The 25497-nt window shown below is 43.1% G+C and overlaps 1 long non-coding RNA gene across 1 annotated transcript; it reads left to right on the top strand.

Annotated features, from left to right (window-relative positions):
* The first annotated feature begins 11501 nt into the window (after positions 1–11501).
* LOC140687793 (uncharacterized) lies at positions 11502–21789 on the top strand. Its single transcript, XR_012062341.1, has 3 exons — positions 11502–11716; positions 11937–12032; positions 21326–21789. It is a non-coding gene; the product is annotated as an uncharacterized lncRNA (long non-coding RNA).
* The last annotated feature ends 3708 nt before the right edge of the window (positions 21790–25497 follow it).

The following is a 25497-nucleotide window of genomic DNA, read 5'->3' as shown; positions in this document are numbered from 1 at the left end:
ACACCAGCATAAATGGTCAAGCTCCCCCATCCCAGGGGCTCTGTAGCCTGTGTTCAAGGATGCCCAAGGGCTGACAGACCTGTAGCCCATTTGTAACACATGGGCTGAGAAGCTCTGCATTATCTAATAATGAAGTCAGTGATTCAGGAATTTCACTAATTAATACCGACTTCCTCCCAAGTTCATTATTAGTGCACATACAGAACATGCAATTTCTCATACTGTATACAGATCAGCTTATACTTTCTCACTTATGGCCATCAATTTACTGCCTTCAGTAGGTCAGCAAGATGATGTTACAATGATTTCTGTAGTCAGCAGGTAAAACTTAGGCATCAGAAACAGCATCTCAAAGATATGCTATTAAATCATTAGAGCAGAGAATACAACTTAGTCATTAACGAAAGGAATTTCTCAAACTTAACACCAGATTCAGAAACGGACCTAAACGCTATGATCTATGTTATGCAAACCACTGTTTTCTACCTCCTTGGCTCTTGCTTTTGCCTTGGACCTTATAACACTGAAGCAGCCTGGACACAAAGAGGACCTCTGAAGTGACCACCACTCTGGGAGGCAGACGGGTTTCCTAAGAAGGGGAGCATGCCTTCAAGTAGCACATAATCTAGAAGAGCAGTTAGAACCAACTTGATGTAAAAAAGAAATAACAACAAAAAGAGAGCTACAGAAAAAATGACATTATTAGAAAACAGACAATCCAATTTAAAAAACAGGCAAAAGACTTGAACAGACACCTCACTACAAAACATCTACGGATGGCAAACAAGCAGGTGAAAAGATGCTCCAAATCATACGCCGTTAGGGAATTTCAAATTAAAACAACAAGATACCGCTACACACCTAGCAAAATGGCCAAAATTCGGAACCCTGACAACACCAAATGCTGGTGAAGATGGGAAGCAACAAGAACTCTCATTCACTGAGGGAGGAAATGCAAAATGCAGGGCCTTTCTGGAGGACAGCTAGGCAGTTCTTGGAAAGTGAAACATGCTCATACCACATGATCCAGCAACCACACTCCGCGGTATTTATCCAAAGGAGGTGAAAACCTATGTCCCTACGAAAACTCGCATGTGGCTGCTTATAGTAGCTTTATTCATAACTTCCAAAACTTAAAAGCAGACAGGATGCTCCTCAGTAGGGGAATGGATAAACTACAGTACACCCATGCAATGGAATATTATTCAGGGATAAAAAGAAATGAGCTATCAAGCCATGAAAGGATATGGACGATCCTTAAATGTACGTTACCAAGTGAAAGAAGCCAATCTAAAAAGGCGACGTGCCGTATTGGTCCAATGACGTGACATTCTGGAAAAGGTGAAACTATGATGACAGTAGAAAGATCAATTGTTTGGTGGCTGGAGGGGAGGGATGAATAGACGGAGCATTAGGGGTTTTTAGGGTGGTGGACCTACTCTGTATGACACCGTAATGGCGGACACACATCATTATACACTTGTCAAAACCCACAGAATGCTCAACGGGAAGAATGAACCCTTCTGTAAACCCTGGACTTCAGTTAATAACAATATATATCAATACTGGTACCACTCTAATGCAAGAGGTTAACAACGGGGTACACTGTGTTGGGGGGGTGAGGCAGGGAATGTGGGAACTCTCTGTACTTCCCAGTCAATTTTTCTGTAAACCTAACATTGCTCCAAAAAATTAAAGTCTGTTAACTAAAACAAAACTGTAGTGTCAGCTGTTTGAGGTTTTCCCTCCAGATGTCTTTTGAGATATTGGCTAAAGCCCAGTGGAATTAATCAGAGAAGACGCCATCAAGATGACTCCTGGCCGGGGTTTGAAAGACTAGCGGCGACAGGTTTTAATGGGTCAAGAACGGGGAGGACACAGTGTTCTCAGATGGAGGTGATGGTGTGGGCAAGGTTTAGAGGTAGAAGACACCGGGAAGGGTGGTGAGCAGAGCACTGCACTTGACCTCAAGACAAACATCACAAGTTGACAGATAACTGGAGGTAAAGAGTGGAGGTACTGAACTGTGGTTAGGAGGTCAACATGGAATCTGAAAGGTGAGTGGAGTCACTCCGGACAACTGGGAAGGGACATGGAGTCCAGAAGAGGTGCAAGGAAGAGTCTCTACCAGGTCCTGGCCAAGCTAGAGACACCGGAGAAAGGAACCCCACTACAGGGGAGGTTATGAGTCATCAGCCCTGAGGGACACTAAACAGAAGATATCAGAAATCCAAAGGAAAGTAAAATTTCCAAGACAAGACATGCTGAGCTGTGTTAAGGAGGCCAAGATGGAAGAGTAATGATTTCTCAAAAGTCCTGACCAGGAGGAGGGAACCCAAAAGTGTAGCTCTCCATCAAGTAGGGTTCCCAGATTTTCTCCTCATTCAGGCTCCTCATTGGACCATAGTTAAGAGCAGAGCACAAGGTCTGCACTGGATACCCGGAGAAAAGAGAAAAATAGGGAGGAGAAATGGTGCTTACAAGCAGTGAAGTCAGAATTTTCACCCTCATATCCATGTACTGGAAAATTAAAAAAAAATAGCAAAGATCTATATTTATGAACAAGGAAAGATGTTCACAATATATTGTGAAGTGAGAAAAGGAGGTTCAGAAAAGTCTATCAATTATGATTCCATTTTGGTAAAGCTACATCTATGTGCATCTGCACAGACAATATTCTGGAAAACACTCAAACGCCAACAGCAGTGATCATCTCTGGGTGACAACACGCGGTAAGTGTTTTGTATGTTGCTACTCTGTAGCTTCCTAACTCCTCTTCAAGCTATCTGCAGAGATTACTTGCAAGAGACTAGTTTTTTTTCCAAATGAAAAGATTTAACGCTCTTTCCATCTCATAATTCAAGTTTCCAATAAGGTTCTCCCTGTTAAGGGTAGACTAGCCAGTGCCTTACACAGAAGTCAATGCTTGCTTTAGATAAGTGTGCTGCAGCCTCTCATTACACAAATAACTTTAACAGCCACGTCCTGATGCATAAGGGAAAAAAGGCATGGAAATTCCAAAAAACTAAAGTTACAAGAAGTAGCAGCAAGAACAGCAGCAAAGGGAAATGCCCTGGGAAGAAAGGAGACAGATCTCGACGTATTCTTAGTACGTGTCTCCTCGACTCTGGAGGAGGTTCCTTGATTAGTCTATTTTTAAAAATTGTTATTGTAGAAACAAAACCCTGGCTGAAAATAACATTAAAATGCACAAGATATGCAGAAACACCCCATGACGCAAATTATTTATGAAGATAATGTAGCAACGTGAGCAGGAATTAGCATGAATCAGTTACTCCACAACTGGGATGTGTTCCCCATCAACAAACCAGAAGGATGCGTGGTCCAATCACCACGGTTGGATTTCAGTGTTTGCTCTTATCCATCAGAACTCTTGGTGTACACACAGAGTAGGGTGGGAGGGTGGTCCTTGGGGTAGGAAGGAACAGTATAGAAAAACAGGTACCCCAGCACCAGTGTTTTTAAAGACAGATTATATTTATCATCTTTCCTAAACTAAGAATTTCCACTTGAAATCTGTTACAAGAAATAACCTTTAATCAAAAGCCATCTGTTTCAAATTCTCCCTTTCTATGGGCATCAATTCACTATAGCTATTTACTGTAGTTCAGTAATTAGGGAGATATCTTCCCTGTAACTTACATTTCTACTGCATTAAAGTAGGGATGCGAGAAAGCCAGAAGGGAAAACTTAAAACAGTTGACTTTAAACTTTACTACCTGCTAACAACCCTGTCCAAAAGTTTAGTAGAGAAAAAAGCCAAACTATTGCCTAAAAGAAGACTAAAAGATTGTTTGAAGATTCCACGCACTCATGTTTTTTCTGTTCCTTATAAAACATGGCTATGCTCTTGGGTAGAGATACCCAATTTCTGTTTCAGTCTAGTAACCACTGAATACTTAACTCTGCGAACCTACCAAACAGAGAACTGCAGCAATAACCTTACGCTAACAGTATAGCCGTGACCATATGAATCAGAGCTATTCTTTGTCTCCTATTAGCCTTGATAGTAACATCACTGAGAACTAACAGACTCTGAGGCTGGAGCCTAAAGTAATAATTTAGTTTAGGACACACACATTCATTTATAAGATAATAATCATTACCTTATCCAGAGGGACATACTATAAGCAAGAGTACGTTATGCCCGGGCTATGAGTTGCTGGCATACAGTGAGGTACGCAGTTTCAACACAGAGCATCTTAAGCAAAGGGATTGAACCTCCGCTCCCCTTCTAAGGAGACTGCCGTTAACAACGTGCTAAGTAAACACAATGCCTTTATAAATCGTCTGTGCCTGATACTGGAGATACTAAGATTTAGAACAAGCAGAAGTTCTCAGAGCTGCTGGATAGTGTACACGGACTCCTTCCTCAGCAGCAGGGGGAAGAAACAGTACACAAGCAGTCACGTCTAGAAGGTAAAAGGGACAGAGTCTCATTGTCTTAATTTTGAATAGAAGAATGTAAACTTACTTAGATCGGTGCTGCTTCTGAATGGAAGCAGGAAAAAACTGGGTAGCTTTGTGATTTAAAGAAAAAAAAAAACCCTATCTCAGAGGTTGAATGACTCATCTGGATCAACTCACTGCACCTAAACATATAGGAAGGTAGACCTGAAGGTTTCTAAAATCTTCCAAAGCTGTGCAGTGGACAGCCTGGGTCCTCTGGCCACTCTAAACTTCTAGAAAGGCAGAATTTCAAGATTCAGTTGCAGACAGAGTGAGCACTCAATAAATGCCTGATGAATGAATAAATGAATGCTTATTTAGAGTTGTCTGGGTGGAATGTTTTACTAGGGCTTGAAAAACCTAACATAAATCATACAAGGGTCCTGTCCTTAAGAAGCTTTTATTTTACCAGAAGCAGCAAAATACAAATGAGTAATTTTAATACAGTATGACACTTGTGATAATAATGCAAGGCTATCCATATATTTATATATTTATTATACAAATAAAAACCAGATATAATAAGGAGTCAACAAGTTAAGAGTTAGAAAGGAGGGGAGAGAAAGCTTGTAAGGGAGGATCTGATGAAACTAATTCACACCAGGATGCTAATACCTTATCTGTGGCTCGGTCCCAGGGTCATTTGCATTTTAATGGAAACAAGAGGAAGGTTTTGCTGGATACTTGAGGGCTATTGAGGACTATTAGTGGCATTTTAGGTTATCAGGTGAGAGACTGGCAGAGAAGATACCTCATACAATACTATTTGGGCAGAAAACCTACCTAGTTCTATCATTTAAAGGGGGGAGAAGCAACAATATTCCAAATCGGGACAGCCTCTCTCTCTTTGTGAGATACTCAGGACACGTACAGGCGTTACTCCATCAGAATCCACACCATCTGTCAGACCTCAGCTTGCAGTGACTGCCTCTGTATGTTAATCAAGGAGGCAACAAGGGTAGCTTCAAAGAAAGTTCCCCTGGTTCAGACTTCAGTGTGTTACTAAAGCTTCTGAAGTAGTATACAGCAGGAGGTGGTTTTGATGACAGGGTTCATTTTAATTGTGTATCCGTGTCCCTTGTGGATTAGCCTGGCTACACTGCTTAAGGTGCTATAGAAAGCACAGGTGGGTGAAAAAAAAAAAGCTAAACAAACGCAGGGAAATAACACACAGGTGGCAGAACACACACCTGCATGTTCACCCTGCTTTCAAAAATAATTCTGTTTTCCTCCTCTGTACTCTGTATACTCTAGGACAGATTGAATAAGAGTTATGTAAAGAGACGTATTATTTTGATAAATAGTTCATGGCAAACCTCCTATAAGGTCCTGGGTTTGTACAGAGAGAGCAACAGAGTTGGCCGTTCCTTTGCCTACACGGCGGGCCTCTCTCCTTCACCCGGCACTTTGCTGGACTCTGTGCGGGAAGCCACACCAGACGGAGCACAGCAAACCGTATCTTCCTTTCAGTATTGGGTGCAATGAGTCAGTGTTTGCTCCACGATCTGGAATTAGCGCCAATAAGCAGAGTCAAGAATTCTAAAACATGCCCTGTTTTCACCGCCATTTCACACGCTGACGGAGCTCGCCAAATCGGAGCATTTAAAATTACGAGGTCCCCTTCCTCACATTTATCGGTCTTCCACATAATCAAGAAGTTCTGATCAAAAATGTCTAAAACGTCTTCTCAGCAGCAAACAGACGCCCTTAGCCTCTGACCCAGAAGCAGGGTTTCTCAAACCGTCTTCTGTCTGAAAATGTGTCCCCCATCCAGGGAGCGGTGCCTGGCGGTCACACCTGCAGGCACAGGAGCTGAGCCTCCAGCCCCAGGGTTGCAGAGCATCGCCATGACTGACTTCAGTGCTGACCTAACACCTGTATCAGTGAGCACAAAACGAAGGCCTAATACCATCATGTACCCTCACCAGAGGCTGGTTTACATAGGCTGTTAAAACTCTCTAAAGTGGAGAAAATGTAGGACTCTGACCTACAAAGACGGCCTGCTGGCCCCCAGAGAATGATGCTCTGGGTTTTTAGTCCTCCACCTCCCCGTCTTCCTCTACCCCCTTGATTTCCACTTGCTGTGGAATTAATTACATGGTCAGGGCAGGTGTCCCTCAAGGCAAAGAGCACAAATCAGAGGCCACCCCCAGAGGCCACCCCCACCCTGTCCACACTCTTCTGTACATCCTATTTTTTTTTACTGAAGAATCAGAAAGAAAACATGGCAATTTGTTATCTGCTGAAGGCACATTTAGGTGTCCCCTGCCCCCACGTTTTATCTATGAAAGATAGCATTTTCCACACGGGAGTTATAACCCCGGGGCCTGAACAGAACCTGTGACTCCCATCCCATATCGTGCAGTTTCGGCGACAACAAACGGGCTCCCAAACGGGCCGGCGAAAACCACAAGTTCTCGTTCTCGGTGAGTTGAGTTTAGTGAAATGAAACAGCCACTTCTATTTTAGTAGTTTTAAAGAGTGACACTTAATAGTACAGTTGAAAGGTCAGTTCTTGAAATTAATGGGTGAGCCCTGGTCCCGTCCAAGGGAAGAGAAGGATTTTTTAGAGGGCCCTTGCAACACACTGCCTATTTTGAGGTCACAGGGAAACCTCCTGGAAAGAAGAGTCTTCGGCTCGGGGGATGCTGTCATGTTACCTATGAGGAGAAGACTCTTCATGGGTCTTTCAGTCAGTCCCTTTGTACGGTATTCGTTTAGAAACCCCGGGACACAGAAGTTGGACAGGATCCCACCAGGAAGTGATGGAACAAGGCTGCCTGCAAGATCCAACTTTAAACAACTACAAATAAAATCGATAAACAACAAGGTCTTACCATATAGCACAGGGAACTCTACTCAATACCCTGTAATAACCATAATGGAAAAGAATATGTACATACATATATAACTGAATCACTGTGCTGTACACCAGAAATGAGTACAATATTGTAAATCAACTATGTACTTCAATAAAAGAAAAGATCCAACCCCCTTAAGGTGTTCCAAGTCCTCCTGGCAGACTTGACATGGACACTGCTCATGACCTGAGCCTCTGTCTTTCCAAACACGCCTTGGAGGATCTCCATTCTCTTTTCTGGTCCCACTTTAGAAAGCACACGTCTACCTGGAACCATCTCTCAGCTGCCGTATTTCTGTCTTCTCCAGAGATCCCTGGGATGTCTCTTTAGAAACTTCCCTGAATTGTCTCAGCTCACAAATGCTTTTAGGCTTTCGCCATTAATCATGTTTTTACATATCTTGTTGATTATGTCAACATCCTGCCTAAAATCTTTCAAGAACTCGCCACCTGTTTTCAAAATACATTCCAAACTCCTCAGCAGAGCTTACTGAAAAGATACTCTGACACTCTTCATCTGCTCTATTCCAGCCACTCTGCACTGTTTGCAACTTTTCCAACATGCCATCTTCTCTCACCTCTGAGCTTCGCACACGTTGTCCACCAGGTGACTAGAGCTGGCGTTTCCCCCGTCCCCTGAAGCCGGACTTACTAGGTGACTTGCTTTGGCCACAGGGAAATTAGCAAAGATCTTGCAGCAGAGGCTGAAAAGCACACGTGTGCTGAGGTCTGCCCTCTCTTGCTGCTCCTGAGATCACAATATGAAAGCTCAGACTAGCCGACTGGAGAACGAGAGACTGCGTGGAGCAGGGACAAGCTGTCCCAGCTGAAGCGCCCCCTCTCCCAACCAGCCTCACAACAGCTCGACACGCGAGTGCGTCCATCCCAGACCAATCAGTCCCAGCCAAGCTGGCTAGACTGGAATAGCCTGGCTGACTTGCAAAATCAGAAGAAATAATGATGTTTGTTGTTTTAAGCACCTAAAGGTCGAAGTGGCCTGTTACATATGTATGCCGCCTGATACACCCACTTTGTTTCCTGGTTAACATCTGTCAGTCCTTCAGGTCTGAGGATGAAGGCTTCCTTGACTCGAGAAGCTGCCACACTGGCCCACATCCATGGCATCCCCTGGGTACCTCTAAAAGAGCACCAGCCACGGTGTAAAGGAGTTGCCTGATTTCTCATCTCCCTTCCCACTGACTGAAAGTTCTTTTTAGCTGTTGTGGATGCCTGCCTTAGAGCACACGCTCAGTAAATATTTGCTGAAAGAAGATACAGGAACGTATACATCCATCTTCTGGCTTTTTCTATCCTTAATTTCACCCATCTTCTGGCTTTTTCTACCCTTTATTTCATCCATCTCCTGGTTTTTTCTATCCTTTATTTCAAACAATTAGACCAGATCATTTTCACCTACCACCACACAGACACAGTAACTGCATCAAAATATTTTAATGCTTTATTTTTTCGAGTTCCACTCATATCAATAGCCTTTGGGAATCTCCCTATTCTTTTTATAGATCAGACTATCATATCTTCCAAACTCACTGTGCCTTTCAGTTTGACTAATACCAAAAAATTCACCTAAAATTCCAAGGCCCCTCAAAATATGCACATGGATAATTCTGACAAATGTTGTCACCTTCACCATCATAATTACTTTACTATGTATGTCAAAGAAGCAGAAGATTTGACAATACATAACTGACTTCACTGGCAATACAATGACATTGACAGTTTATGACAATTCATATTATAGAGGGAACATCTTTACCACAAAGAGACTAGCAGGTTGCAATTGTTCACCTGCTCATTTCAGCAACACATCACGGTCAATTTTGTTTGGTGAAATTTATTATCCTAACAGCATTATAGATGCCACGGTTACTAGGGAGCAACCACTGGGCTAAAACTTAACACACGTTATCTCATTTTCTCAACAATCCTGCAGGGTAGGTATGATCAGCCCTATTCTACAGATGAGATGAGACTCAGAGAGGCTGGGCAATTTCCCCAAGGACACACAGCTAATGTGCAGCAAGGCTGGGATCTGAAGCCAGATATGAGTCCAAAAGCCCTTATTTGGCCTAATGGCTTTAAAGCTGATGCTGTTGAACAGAAGCAAGAATTACCTTCCTCTGGAAGACAAGGAAATAGAGGCACAGAGAAGGAAAGTAGCTTGCCCATGGTCTCAGAGGGGTGGGAAGGGGCAGAAAACCCAGATGTCCATTTTTTAGCCTGATGCTCCTGCTCTTGGACCAAGTCCCAGTCACCTCCATCTTCTCCTTAGTTATTAATATTTAGATTCACACCTACCTCTGTGACTGACAACAACAAATTCAAGAGGGAGAGACAACAGGTTCTTTCTGTTCTAGGTGTGCTTCCAATTACTGTACATCTAGATTGGTTGTGGAAAAAAAAAGTATAAAGCATGAAGCTCATGAGACCTAACTGGGCTATCATCTGCTTTACTAAATTTCTTTCAAAAAAGCAACCAACCCAGAGAAGGATTTTAATCTAACTTTAATGGAGTTCACATTCTGTATCTATTATTCATATCAGTATGAGAGAACCGACTTCACTGCCTGTTTTACCATGAAGAATGATGAATATTTAGCATTAAATATTGAATTAAGAGTTACATAATGATCTTTCAAAAATAAATAATCAACCCTACTTCTCTACCGTATTAAAATGCACCTAACAGGTATTTATTGTTCTAGAGACACACAATGTCTTCTACAATTTAAACAGTTTCAGTGACTTAACATAATGACCTGCTGGGCACAGTACATGCTTGTCAAACAACACTGATTTATTTCATTTAAGAAACATCTTGAAAACAGAGGATGCCCGAAGTACAAACAACTTCCATGGAGTTTCTTTTCCGTCCAAATATTATTTCTCCTAATTCCAGTTCCAGATCTTCAATATCTATCCTTATTCCGGGTATGAAAGGGGGAATGAATATATAAAGACTATATAAACTGTTCTAGAAATGTTCAGTTACACCCGACCTGGCTTCCTCGTCCTGAAGACACAGGTATATGCTGTCATCTCAGCTAAGTACGGTCATTCAGTGGAGCAAATACTAAAAGGCCTCAGAGTACAAGAATTCTTTTAGTAATGAAAGGTGCTAAGAAGGTTTTATGTCATTTGTGGGCTTCAGATGTTCTGGGGACATTCCTCTCATCAGATTCCCCTGCTCCCAACAAGGTTTGCAGGTAGACTCACGTTTGCTTCTTTCTTTGTGAAAAACGTCCTGACGTCTCCATGCCAACAGAGACAGACGCACTCCCGAGGAGAAAGTGTTAGCCACAGGCACTGGCCAGGGCCTGCTCCGATGAAGTGGCTGTGAAGTCAAGTCCCCAAGACATCCACTGTCCACTGACTGCTTGGTTTTACTTAACCTCAGCAAGGCCAACTAGGTTAGAGGCTTTAAAACATAAGACTTCTGTGTTCTTTTGGATCCAAATCCAAAGTGGGGAGGAAAAGTCATTTAGTGCCAATTCAATGTGACATAAAGGAGGAGGAGGGTAATTAAAGAGGCGAGGACAAGGTGAGGAGTGTTCCCTTGCAATCCTGGGGACATGGGTAAATTATTGGAGCCCAGTCAGAGAGCTCCAGTTACACTGAACTGCTTTCAGGCCAGACCTGACAACAGGAAAAGAAGCCAAGATCGACTGCACTGGTGTTTCTCTGCATCCTCCTCCCCCACCTCTGATTCTTCCCCAACATCCACCTCTGCCCCCAGGCTCTAAACACAGATGCTGATAAACAACAGGAACGTCAACCCAATTCACAAGAAAAACTGATACCATCTAGTGTTGTGAGATCACCTGACACCCTGGCCTGGCAGTCACACTCTGCTGGGACTATCCATCAATCAGTCTGTTACTCTCCTTGGGATGCTGTCTGTACCAGGTAGACCATGTGGTCCACGACCCTTAGTAAATGACACGCCCATGATACTGACATGACTTCCTGGAGGCCTGCCCAGATGAAGGAAATGGAAACTCCTCTTTGAGCAAGGTGAATGTCAACTCCCCTCTGGAGGCCACCCCCTCCCACTGCCATTCCCCTGCTCGCCTTTAGGGAAGTGCCAGCCAGCAGGTTGCCAGGACAACCGGCGTCATCGCCGGGGCACAGAAATAGATCTCCAGCAGAGCAGGGAACCTGGACTGCAAACTCCGATGACAGCAACAAGATACCAATTGGCAGCTAATCTGCTCTGCTAAAGGACTGACAGACTTACCTTGCCCAGTGGACAGCTCTCACCTTGACATACTATCCTTTAATCCGCACTTGTACTTGATGCGGTGGTGACAAGAGAAGGGGCAAGAAACTCGCTGAAGAGAGAGGCCGAATGACTCTATTCCGAATAATGTGAGCTGGTAGACATGCAGGAACCAACTGACATGTGTCTGTTTGTTAGTTTCCTGAAAGTAGGGGGAGGGAGACTGTTCATAAACAGCAGGAGAGCCAGAAACAGGTAGAACAACTGAGGTTGCCAAAGAGAAGGGGAAAAAAAAATCTGTTTGTACAGGCAATAGTTGTCCCCGTCCTAAACAACAACATCCTAACCTCTCATCCCCTTTCCTCGCAGAACAAGGAAGAAAAGGAAAGGGAGACGGGAAAACTAGGGCCTGCCCTGGTCCAAGACGGGAACAGTCTCTGTGTCCAGTCCTCTTTGCTCTGCAGGGTAAGTTTTACAAAGCTTCTAATGGGTAGTACCTCTGGGAGTACCTGCTAGTACCTCGCAGGAGCCCCAGACATTAAGACTGCCTGTCAAAGTCTTCGATTTCAGCCCTGGATAAATGACAAGTTTTCAGTTCTCTGTGAGCTACAAAGGCTTGCAGGAAAAAAAAAGATTGAAATGAGGAGCAACCTCGTGGAGTGTTTTAGAAAACAATTTTAGCAGGTGCGTTTTCATGTCTAGATGAGAAAAACAGGGTATCTGGATGTCTGGGAAGATGGCTTAGGTGCAGAATGAAAGCGGTAACACAGCCCAGTTACCCGTGCAGAGGTCCTAAGCACTGAATTCTGTTGGCACTGTGGCACTGCTAGACACTCGTGGCTGGAAGGGAGATGGTCACAAGACGTGTGTGATAAAGGAACTGGGAGAGTAGTGAGATTTAGAGGCAGACAAAGATGGCTGAGGGTCCAAAGACCACGATAAGGACTTAGCTGAGTTTTGGAACTAAAAAGATTCTGAAGGAGATTGCCATTTGTAGCCCATGAATATTTCTACTTCAAGGGATTCTACTTAAGCCGTTTCAGAATGTAAGCTAAGCACACACAGAAAAATCGCACTGAAAAATCAACTTCCTCCAACGTGGGTTTCAAACAGCTAATTTTACTATCTCACCTAAAAAGCATCATTTTAAACTTGCTGAAGATGACTTTTTCTGTATCATGTAGCATTACTGTTCAGGTGTCTGCAAAGGTTAACAGAATCCTCAGGACACAGAGAAGATGGATTAACTCTTTCAACCTAAGATTCCACCTAGCATAATTTACTAATACAGCTAGCACTAGAAATCTGATATGAATATATGTGGAGGGAGGGAGGGAGGGGTTAAATGATCTTCTGATCTGAAAAAATGGTTGTTTTACAAAAGTGAAAAAATTTGAGGAATTAAAAAAATGAAATCATTTTTCTATTTAACTTTTTTTTTTCAGTCTTGGGGGGGGTAATTAGGATTATTTACTTTTTTTTTTTTAATGGAGGTACTGGGGACTGAACCCAGGACCTCATGCATGCTAAGCACATGCTCTACCAGTGAGCTGTACCCTCCCTGTTTCTATTTGTCTTTTTACATTAGCCCCAAAGAACAATTTATTTGCTGATAAGAACCATCAGGTTTTGTTTTGACTTTATGACAAACCAATTTCATTTAGTGCTTATTTGTGCCTCACTTTTTCTGCAAGAAAGAAAAGGAGAAACAATCTTTTAGAGGAACAATGAAAACAGTTTAAATACTGAGATGATATACTTGGAAAGAAAAGACATCGGTCATATTATGTATGTATTTATATGGGCGTATTCGTTTATATTTATAATAAAGATGGGAAACGTGATCAACCTTCTAAGGTGTCCGAAGTATGGGAATTACTTGATCTCTGTCCGGAAGAATTTTCAGTGGCTTCCGATTCCCCCTTCCAGGGCAGCACCCCCACCCTCCTCCTCGCCCTTCCTCCTTCTGTGTATACTGAGTCTTCCACAGCGAGCACTTCAAAGATACACCACTTGAGAAATACATTTTTAGTTTCGGGTGTGGTTTAGTTGAAAACACTACCTTTTACACGGATTGGGGAGGCACCATTTCTTTAAGTAGCCCAAGTTCTGGCTTCAGCTTTTGCACATAAATAGATAAAATGACCCTAAAGGAGAGTGGTTCCCATGTGCTCCAAATCTCTATTCTCCATCTTTGTCAGGGGTCACAGCACAGCATTTCTGATGGGAGGATGTTCTGGGCTCTGAGGTCTCAGTCGCCCAGATGAAGAAGCAGTTAAATAAAAGATTAGTTTTCTCTTCTCTCCCTCCTTCCCTTGCCTTCTCAATACACACACTTATATGGGGTTGAAATCCAACCTGTTTCAAGGACTAACTCAGATGCTCAGCAGTCCTGGAAGCCTTCCCTCCTGGGAAACCCAAGTCCGAGGACCCTCACCGTCACATCACCACTTGCGGAGTACCCGGCCCCCTGCCTCCACCCCTCCCAGCGCTCGGCGGGAGTAAATCCCACAGGGCAGCAAATGCAGGCTACTCACCCCTGCATCCCTAACAGATGTCAGCACAACCCTGGCACACACAGAGGTCTTTTCACAAATCTGATTCACTCAAGGAATTCAAAACCTAAAGAGGAAACTCAGATAGGACAGACAAACGTTCTACTTCAGCACTTTTCAGTTAAGCAGCAGCCTGACCAGCCTGTGGCTGCTTTCTCCCCGCTACAGAACACGAATCCAGGAGAAGATACACGAACATTCTTCCTTCCACAACTTCTGGGTGTTCTGTGTATTTCCCTTCTTCCCTCCGAGATGCTGAGAGGAGGCGGCTTGGCACGTGGGGAAGACGGCGCCGAGGGGATGGGTGTGGCTGGGATGGGCTACCCTCTGCCAGCTGACGCAGGAAGTGGGGCTGACAGCAACTCTCAGAAGGGGCAGCTCATGCAAAGCTCCCCCAACTCACCCAAAAGTGGCAATGGCCAGGAACGAGGGTGGCCATCAGTAAGAAGCAATGAATATGAAAAGGAATCTATGTATGTATATGCATAACTGAAACATTATGCTGTACACCAGAAATTGACACAACATTGTAAACTGACTACATTTCAACTAAAAAAAAAAAAAAAAGGAGGGAAGGAGGAAGTCTGGGAAAGGGGGAAGAAAACTCTAGAAGACTTGAAGCTACACAAGAACACCCAGTGCCCTTGCATGGAACATGCTATCAGAGCCTCTTTGCCTTCACGACATGCAGGCCAAATGCCAGGGCCATTACAGGCAGGGAATTTTAAAAATGAGACTCTCCCCCTACCGCCATTTATCTAATAGTAAAATCTCCCCTTCTCTTCTGACCTCCTTGTCTACTTCAGTTTTTTTGTTGTTTTTATGATAGCACTAGAGATTACTTTAAAAGAATATGGTATCACAGATGGCAAGTCTAAGAGGTACAAATTGACAGACACATACGGAAATTCCCAAATCGCTCTTATTAGAGTGTGCATGTCTAATTCTCTGACTCTGGAGACTAGAAATTCAGCTCCCATTTTTCAAAGCTTATAAAGACAGCATAATGCTGTCTAAATAGGCACAGAGGTGTTTATTTCGGTCTTCCCACTTCTTCTGAAGATTAATGTCACTCCTACTCTCAGAGCGGTTACTCTGAAAAGTGGTTTGATGAACACAGAGAATTCAAGAAACCTTGATTCTTGCCATCCTCAAAAGCAACAAAAGCTCATGACTCCCTAAGAAAGCTTTGGTCAGTCACTCCCATCACACCACAGAGACATTGGATGGACTTCATTTGTATCAGCACACTGTTTTTTCATTTCAGATTGTGCATCAACCAAAAGCACGGAAAATGAAAATGACGCTATTCAGTAAATGGGGAGTTTCCAGGCAGATTCGGCACTTCAAGTTTGTCTCTCCCTTTTGAACTAAATGTAAACGTGGATGGTGCTAAAATGATGTGATTACGAGACACAACAGCACCACCTTTCACAAGGTCAGGGCGGGCTGCTCACAAATGACCCATAAAGCAAACCACTCAGATGGAAAAGGAGAGGAAATATACACGGTGCAGAATGTTTTTTTTTTTAAAGTATCAGAAAATCCCCCAACTCTACTGATTGTACAAAAAAGGGGGGGCACTTTATAGAAGTGTTTCCTTTCTCACATTTACTTAAACACATCATAGACAATTATCACCCACTTTTAGGGAAAAGACAAGCTCGTTTCTCCACGCCACCCTCTACCTGACCAACCTACTGTCAGATTCAAGCAATTCAGATCAGAACCATGTTTGTGGTCCTGTTCCTAACGGCTTAGGCCCACACCTGAGAAGCCCAGACATACATTTACTCTTTCCTTAGACAGTCACTCAACAAATATTTACTGAGTGCCCAGTACGGGCCAAGCAGCATTTTAGGTTTTGTGGACTCGCCAGGAATAGCAATAGTAATAATAATATCTCTGCTTTCATGGAGCTTGCGGTCTAGTTGAGGAGATGGACAATTAACAAATACATATATAATAGGTAAGGCGCTTAAAGGGAAAATAAGGTAGGCTGGAGGATACAGAAGGAGTGGAGTGGGTGCTGCTTTATAAAGGTCAGGGAAGGCCGCTTTGAAGAGGCAACTGGAAAAGTCCCACTTACAGAAGCAGAGAAGTTTTAGAAAGAAATAGAGCATATAAGCAAGGAGGCAGTGATCTAAGTAATAAATTTGAGTGAGTATGGAGGTGGACAGTTTTTAAAAAGTTAATTTCAAAAGCATCTCATATTCAATTTTCAAAAAGACCAAGGAGTATGGATCCTAGATTTAAGTGACTCTAACTCTATTCTTGGAAAGCGCTCAAATGAACACCTTTCAGTTGTCACCTGGTACCTGGAAGGGTCCTGTAGAAAGGGTAACGTGAGGGTGACATAAAATTATTCTTTTTTTTTTTTAACCACAAAACTGTGCTCAATGTTTAAAAAGCATTTGTAAATTGAAGTTCTGCCAAATCACTGACTTTTAGAAGCTGAACAAGGTAAAATGAAGGTCCAATCTGCCTCATCCAAGGCTGGGACTTGAAGCAATGCTAGACACTTAGCAGAATCTTCAGAGCTCCTTTAACTCAACTTTCTCATGTTACTCATCATGAAATGGGTCCCCGGGGCTTTTGGGGGGCTTAAGGTTCTACAGTCAACTTTAGCATCATGCATACAACCCAGGTCTCCTGACTCCTAAGGTCAGTATTTCTTGCCACTCCTCTCCTGTAAGAGTTACAACACCTTAGAGACAGTTTGAGACACTTTCAGGAGTAAAAACCATCTGCTAGAAAGATGGTGGCAGATTTGAGAGGTGGTTAATGGGGACAGAGAACTACAAAGGTAGTGAGTTTGGGGGGCAGTCTCTAAAAGCTTCTGAGGATGGACATCATTAATTCCGCCTCCAGGATTATTACTCGAATGGTCGTATACCCACCACCACATCCCCTCGTGCAAGCACACATTCTCTGAAAATCTCCTGCCTTCCCTACTATAATGGCACAGCCTTGGGGCACTCAGGACACCAAAGTAAGGGGAAAATATGAATTCAAAAACACACCAATATTACAAAGGGTTATTAACTTCAAAATTTACCAAGAAAAACTGGAACCTGCCCCCTCCCCAAGCAAATACAATTTGGAAGAAAAAGTCTCTAGAGTTCAAAACAATTTAGCATTTTCTTCATCTCTCTCAACCCACTCCATTTACAGAAGGATTTTAAAATGGCTAAGTTGGCCATGTGGCATCTTAAGTTTACACTTCAGAACTTCTTTGAAAACCTCACTTAATGCTTGACGTCTGGCATGGTATCACATGAGTAGTTCAAAGCAATGATTAAATAAAAAAAAAAACCCAAAACATCATCAGATTCAAAGCAAAAGCCATCTTGATTATAATAACTGCACTGTTCTTTTAAATGTAACCTGAAACCTAAAGCATTTTTCCATAAAATATTTGTTTCCTAGGATTAAAACACTAAAGAAACAAACAAACAAAAACCCCAAAACAAAAAATCACCAGAAGTGCATTCTACCAGCTACCTGATTGGGAAAATACCTTCTAAAAAGACAAAACACTGCTATTGTAGCACACAGATCTAATAGGGTCCCCAAATTATGACTTTTAATACTGATAGAAACTCTTAGAATAAGATTTTTTTTTTTTGGAAGATTAAAGTGTGTTACAAGATGCTCTGCTCCTTATGGGGATCCCAAACTAAGATGGCGACTTATCAGTAAACAAGAAGCATGGAGCAACACACAGACTTATAAACCAACTTCATGGGCCTCAAGGACTTGCCCAAGGTTTTGAAGTTACCTGACCTTGACCATCGGACCAGGAATAGAATTTAGGTCAATAATCCCAGGAACTGTGTTTCCATCAAAACCAATGGGATCATACACACAAAAGGAATGCGCATGAAAATATCAACATTTCCCATCACCCATTTACTCAAGGCAATGAGACACTTTGAATTCAATAAGCTTATTTCAGTATGACTGTTCAAGCCTCAGGAAACATGGATAAATAGTCATATTTAAGACAAATTTTTAGGAAATCAATAAAAAAATTCAGTGCAATTTTTTCTTTTCAATGGTAAATGCTTTTTCTCTCTGATATAATGCTTCATAATATTGTATGTTGTTCTTTCAAAATCATTTATGCAACTGGAAAAAAGCAAGTAATAAATGCCTGGGAAAGTTTCCTGACCGAATTAAGAAACTGAAAACTCAACACAAAGTTATTTATATATATACACACATACATGTTTGTGGCGCTTAGTTTCCTGAAATTTGAAGGTAATACGTTCATAGGCCATCCTGGGTTTCCTGAAGCTGTACTCTTTCCTCCTCAAATCTCTTCTAAACTTTTGTTTTTATGACACAGTCTAGCAACGCAGTTTAATCTCTAGAAAGCAGCAGAGCTAGGCAAACCAGAAGTTCCGTGGTAGATAAGCATCTTGAAGCCCATTGTGTTGGGATTCAATCCTGGATCCTAAAACTGCCCCTGAGGGATGACCAGCAGCTGCCACACCAAAACTACTCATTTCCAAACCCCAACTCAGCAGTCAGATAAAAAACCGACCCATTAGCCAATTGTGAATAAGAGAAACACCCAGAATAGCTGACCGTCCTTGCATACCTTCGATTTTTGAAAGCCAGAAAAACATTGCATTCCGATCAAAATCTCTAGATAAATAAAATAACTGCAGGATGGAAATCCTGGTGGGTAATCCTCAGCCTAGAGGATTTTACCCTCCTACCCACCAGCCAAAAAGAACTGCTGTAGCCCAGTTTCAAGAAGCTGCTATGAACTTGGTATCATTTAACTGCTCCAGGAGAAAGGGCGTTCCTACACGGAAAGGATTTTTATTCAAAGGAGATAATGAGCAGTGCCCCATGGAAACTCAAAGTCAAGTTCACAGCAAATGAAAACAGAACCTCTACCATAAAAAAACGAGGATCACCTAGAGCTAATGCTAAATACCCCCATCAGCACCCTGGCCCCCGCATCCAATGATTCACAAATCCTTGCAAGGCAAGCCCTGCGGACAGGGCTCTTGTTAACTTACAACATTCACTGTGCGCTGTTCACAGGTAGGCCCAGCCTCTCCTTCACCATGGAGACTTCCTCCGAGAAGCTGGAGCGCTCCTAGGCTCAGACGTGTCCTTTCTTCCTTTCACAGAGACAGGAGAAATCCCTAGCGTGGGAATAGAACAGAAGACAAAGGAAAAGGTGAATGCATCGTCAAATCCCTCGTTATCTCAACAGATGAAGTTCACGATCAATTAGACTGATGGATAATTCACCAAAGACCATTTTCCAGTACGCTTTGCTGAAAAAGGAAATGCAGTATTTTTGCTCTTGCCCCAGGAGACAGCCTGGTGAGGCCAAGCCTCTTCCCCACCGCTCCCCCCACCCCAGAAAGTTGAAGCCAGTTCTGGGAGGCTTCAGATGCAATCCCAGCAGAGATGCAGACTTGCAACACGGCCTCAAAATAAGCCCTCTTGCAGGAAGGAGGGGGCTGGGATGATCACCTTTTGCCATTTTCATACCTCACTGGGTTGTTGGGAAGATCAGTAAGATCTCTCTGGCAAGCACTCACAGTTCCCGAGAAGAAAGGTGCCACGTAAACACAAAGTGTTATTAGTGATCAGGAGCCTGTTACTGAGCTCTGGAGCCAAAATTAAAAGCCAGCTTTGGCAAGGCAACCACAGTCAACCATCCCCGCTCGGGGCACCCAAAGAGCCGAATGTTTCTCCTCCCACCGAGGATCAAAGGAAGCAGAGGACTGAAAATGGAGGCCTCTGGAATCTCAGGGAGAAAGAAAGGAAAGGCCTGGAGCAGGAAGTGAAGAGGGAAGAAGGGATGAAAGCTGGTGAGAGGCGCGTGCAGGGACGTGATTATTCGGTCCACGCCACACGGCTCCCTGGGATGGCTGATTTGCAGCGCTGAGTGTGCCGGCCGTTTGCAGGGCTGTGAAATTTTCCACTTGGCCACCTGCCATGTCCACCCACCGACGACAACACTTACACACACTGGCACACTGAGGCCCTGCTGCAGAAGGGCTGGGCGATTTCTGTTGGTTGCATTTAAAGATCTGTTCATATCCTGATTGCATTTACTCTCAATATCTCATTAATATTTTCCACACCTCGATTTCTTGATTTTTTTTTCCCTCCTATAATACAGGGCCAGGAACAACTTTTCCTGGGCCAGTATCATTAAGGTATTTTGACTTGTGTATTCTTGAGAAGCATGCTTGAGGTACAAGAACTTACAGGAGCAGCTTTGGGGACAACAAGAAACATAGAATTTAAGTGCTGTGCTAGGATCTAGAATCAAATAAATCATTCACAAGTGCCAGTCATGTTTTCCTTTCAGAGTTATAAGTGCACATTGAACAAAAATGGAAGTCTTGTATTAGCATTGTGGGTGTACTATTATTTTCGAGGGGAAAAATGTGGTCTCCTATCTCAAAAAAAAAAGCAAGAAAGAGTCATATCAAATTTTAGATTTGGAACTGGCAGAACACTAACAAGTAGACCTCAAAGAAGGAAAAATATGGAGAGGAAAAAAACTAGGACAGAAGGGAGAAAGGAAGTGTCTTCTACTAATATAATTGACCATGACTTTTATAGTGAATACAATTTACAAAGTGTCTTTTTAATTGAGGTATAATTGATATATAACATTACATTAGTCTCCAGGGTACAAAGTACTTTCTCGTTAATTCATTCACCGGACAAATTTGTGTTTGGTGCTTCGTATCCACCAAGTCCTGTGTTCATAATGGTGATCACAATAGACAAAGGACGATGATGCCTTTAAGGAGCTCGTTGCCTCAAGAGAAACAGATATTAAAGAATCAGAGTACACTATTTTTAGCGTATGCATAAAATGTGAAAATTGAATAGGCATCCAGAAGGAAAACTAAATACTGTGATTTGCAATCATAATGGGGTACCTCATTTAGAAAGAGGAGCTTTCTTGAAAAAAGTGACACTTAAAAACAGGGAAGTAAAAAGATAAGCAGAAGTTAGCCAGACATTGAGTTTCCAGGTAGACGAATCAGCCTGTGCATTATGTGATCTGACCAGAACTGTACAATTAACTTGTTATTTCATCATTTTTTTCTTTTCTGGACCATTTCAACAGGGTCTCCTTGAAAAAGAAATGAGTGACAGAACTGTTCTCAGAAACTTGAAGTAAGAAATTATTCTTCTTTCCAAATGCAGGGCCATCAGAGCAACAGACACTAGTAGTTTCTGCTAGAGGAATGTCATTCAGTGCATGTTTTACACCTGATCCGACGGCAAAGCAAGACCCTGGCTTCCCAATGCAGCTTATGTCACCCCATCGTCACAGTGAAATAAGACGAAGCTCCCTCTTAACACCCACGTGTCACAGCTGGAGTTAAGAAAACCCTCCCTCAAAAGAGCTAAAAATAGATCACGTTACATGTAAAGTTCCGAAGAAGGAAAAAAAGAACTTAATACCTTGTAGTACGTCTGAAATTTGCTGGCTTCCTTTTGATCATTAGGATGTTTTTATTATTTCTCTTCTGGACCGAAATGGCATTTTTTTTTTTTTTGCCCACTTTCGAGTGTCCTGGTAGCCTTCTCTTTTGGTTCCTAGTGTGGTACCTATTTATTTTCTCAGGTAAGCAGCAATGATACAAAGAAATAAAAAGCAATGGAAATGCTGTGTTCATCTGAAGTATTTTCTGGTTCCCTATCATCCCAGAGCTGGTACCACTTAACTTTTCCACTAAGAAAAATCAGTAATTTGCTGCTTTCAACCTACAAAATGAAGGCATCCTCAGACAGGCTCATTCACGTTCTCCCATGAATGAAGTAAGCTTGAGAGTCTGTTTGAAGTGAATAAGCCAAACTTCTCTTTGAGTCTCTTTCCATTTGAGACATAGGATAAACTGTAACCTCTCCTGCATATTTGGTTTCTCATATAACCCAAAATATTAATAATCCTCCAAGTGCAAAGTCATGAAAAAGAAACCCTCCCTTCAACTTTGTAGTTTTGACAAACTTTAGCAAGCTTGGGAAGAAGAGAAAGAGCAAGAAGGAAAACTTTTTGAAGCCAAGTTGTCCAAAACCCCGCCATCAGACCTGGGAAATTACACCGGGCTGACCGTCTCATCCTCTGTCCAGAGATGAAAATGATACAATGCCAATTTCTCCTTCCCTTGACTGCCCACAGCGCTTACAGTCTCTACCACACATTCTGACCCCAGGTCCTTTTCAATTCAGCACTCTGTTATATTGTCTTTTTATACTCCACTGGATTTAAGTCTTGAAGGCTCAAAAATTTTATAAGCTCCTTGATGAAAGAATCCTGCCATGGCCTTCTTTTGCAGCCTCTTAACAGTGTCGAGGAGAAGAGCCTGAATTTAAATGATCCATATCCAAAACCAGTTCTATGACGTAACACTTACTCCTAAGAAACACTACCCTCCAGCTGTAATTTAAGCCCTTCTCACTCTTCTCTGTCCTCCAGGGGTTTGGAGGTCCTATGTGCCTATTATCCAAATGAGAGCCCTGCGTGAACTCGAGAACAATTAAGTGAAAACTTAGCCTTCTCTGTTCTGTTCTTCCAATCCATTACATTTTTAGTCACTAATGGCTTTTGAACAGTTGCCATGTCCTTTCAAGATTTACAACCCCCTCCCCTGCCACCAGGAGCTTTCATCCTTGATTCTCCCAGCTTTACAAAAGCCACTAGTAAGGAAACCCTGGTGGCATGCGGAGGGGAGACACGGATGCTCTGAGGCACTGGCTCTCAAACTGGAACTGCCATCAGAAACACCTGGGGGTCTTGTGAAACCACACTGCTGAGCCCCACCCCCAGAATTTCTGATCCAGTGGGTGTGGGGTGGGGCCAGAGAACTCACATTTCTATCAAGTCCCCAGGTGATGCTCAAAGGGACCAGATTCTGAGAACCACTGTTCTGTCAATTACACAGCCAGACAGAGGCTAAGGGTCTTTTGAGTATATTTAACTACTGTAAGATGCATTGGCATGAATGATACCTGTTCATTCCAAAGAAGTGACAAATGACCAAACAACCCAAAAAAGCCCGCACCACTTTATAATCTGGGAAAACTTTTTGTGACTCTTTGTCTCCTACTGGCACCAGGTCCTGTTGGGGTCATCTCTGCCTTCTGTCCCTCCTTCAATCTCTGTCCCACCCTCACCAAAAACAACTTCTCAGCCTACAAACATACTCAGTCATTACTACCCCTGAAAGACCTTCCTTGGACCCAGATACATTTCCAAATGGCTGTCACCTCTCTCCTGTTCACCATAAAACATGTTAAAAAAGAAAAAAAAGTACTATACATTCAGCGCCAGGATTTCATCGGGTACATCTTAAACCCTTAGAGTTTGATTTCAACACTTTCTTTTTAACTGAACTTCCTTCTCATTCAAAGCTCAGGAATGGCTTCCTGTCTTCTAAACGCAGTGGCCCTTTCCTAACTGACTCTCTTAGAATATTTGATAAAGTAGTCCCTTCAATTTTTTCTTTTCTTTAGTGGACCAGCATTTTTGCCTGAACAGCATCTTTTTTGGAACAATTTCTCCCCCATTTTCCTCGTTATTTGGTCTGAGCTGAATTTGTGCCTTGGGTCCAAAGGTGGGCATATGATCTCGGCCCAGAGAATCAGAATACATACCCCTCTCACCACAACGACTGCCGTAGGGACAGGCATGTAACCGAAGCCACGCCAATCAAATCTCTCAGACTGGCTGGGACTAAGGAAAGCGGTGGTCCTCTCCATGGAGGCATGGTCTACTAAGAACTACTTCTACCACCTTGTGAGGAAAGCCCATGTAAGAATGATGCTTGACAGCAGGGAACAAGGCTGAACGACAGGACGTCTTTGTCCTGACGACTGTGAGGTCCCTTGGACCCAGCCATGCCAAAAGTTAGATTCGCCCCTGAATTTTTTAGCTATGTTGTATCAGACAAAATTCTAAAGTGGTCTCCAAATTGCCCCGTCCCCTAGTGCACACACACCCTAGGTATTGCATTCAAACACCACCTGGTGCTGCTGCTGGGTAGGGATGCTGCAGATAAAATTAAGGCCCTAAATGAATTGATCTTAAAATGGAACACTTATCCTTTGGTGGGGCTGACCTAATTAGGTGAGTCCTTCAAAGGGACAGGCTTTTCCAGGAATGAGATTCAAAACATGAAGGAACATATTCGGGTGGGGGGTGGAGTTCCACGTGCCGAGGAAGTGGAGATGGACACCAGAGGCTGAGAGCGGAGCCCGTCCCATAATCAGCAGCAACAGAACAAGGGCCTCAGTCCTACAACCACAAGAACACAAAGTCTACCAATAACCACATGAGCTTGAAAAAGGACTGCAAACTGCAGATGAGAACGCAGTCCAGCTAACACCTTGATTTCAGCCTTAGGAAACCCTGAGTGGAGAATCCAGCTAAGCTGAGGCTAGACTTCTGGGCTGCAGAAACGGTGAGATAACATGATTTAAGCCAGCAGGGTTATGATGATCTGCTCAACAGCAACAGAAAATGAACACGCATGTGATACAAATGTTCCCCCCCACTTTTTTTTTTTTTTTTTGCTTAAATCACTTCAACTTTTGTCTCTTGCAACCACAATCTCCTAGTAGTCTTGATTCCTGAGACAGGGCTCTGCAGGTGTTCCTTACATCACTCTGCTGCTCCTCTTTCTTGGCTTTTATGTCTTCCTGTTGTTTCTTCTAACCCTAGGACATGTACTCCCCAAGGTTACATGCTCAATTCTGTTTCCATAATAATTTCCTTGAATTCTATATGGTTCTTACATCTGTATCCTGGGCCCTGGCATCTCCCCCAACAAGCTGCTGGATATATGCGATACAAATAAATTATGTCTACTTCCATTTCCCCCACCAAACCAGTCCTCCTCTTTTATTTCTGACTCATGTTAATAGCACCATGATCCTCTCCTCTTTCTCCCTCAGTCCATCACTTGTCACGTCCTGTTCGGTGCGCGCTCTATCCCCACGCTGCTACACCAGTTCCAACTCTGTTCCTCCCACTGCAGACTGCTAACTGGTCCTCTTGCCCTCAGCACTCTCCCTGAAACCACGTGAGCCATCCCTGCTGGCTCCTAGACTAGATTGTACAATTTCTCCAGGCCACACCCTCGTGGGTTCCTGCAGCTTGTAAAATCTTCTAAAATCTGATGCTTCGGACCCTCACAACTTGTCCCCAACGAGCTTTACCAACTTCATTTCCCACTTCTCCCCTTCTGTATGTTGTACCAGCCAAACCGAGCTTCTCTCTTCATCTGAGAGCTCCCATTTCTACTCTACGTGCTAAAAGTCAAGCCAACCACACCAAGCCCTGCTCAAATCCTACTTTTTCCATCACTCTTTCA

Source organism: Vicugna pacos, chromosome 20, assembly GCF_048564905.1.
Source record: "Vicugna pacos chromosome 20, VicPac4, whole genome shotgun sequence".
NCBI classification, from domain to species: domain Eukaryota; kingdom Metazoa; phylum Chordata; class Mammalia; order Artiodactyla; family Camelidae; genus Vicugna; species Vicugna pacos.
Note: the sequence above shows the minus strand (reverse complement) of the source record. Positions and strands in the feature narration are given on the sequence as shown.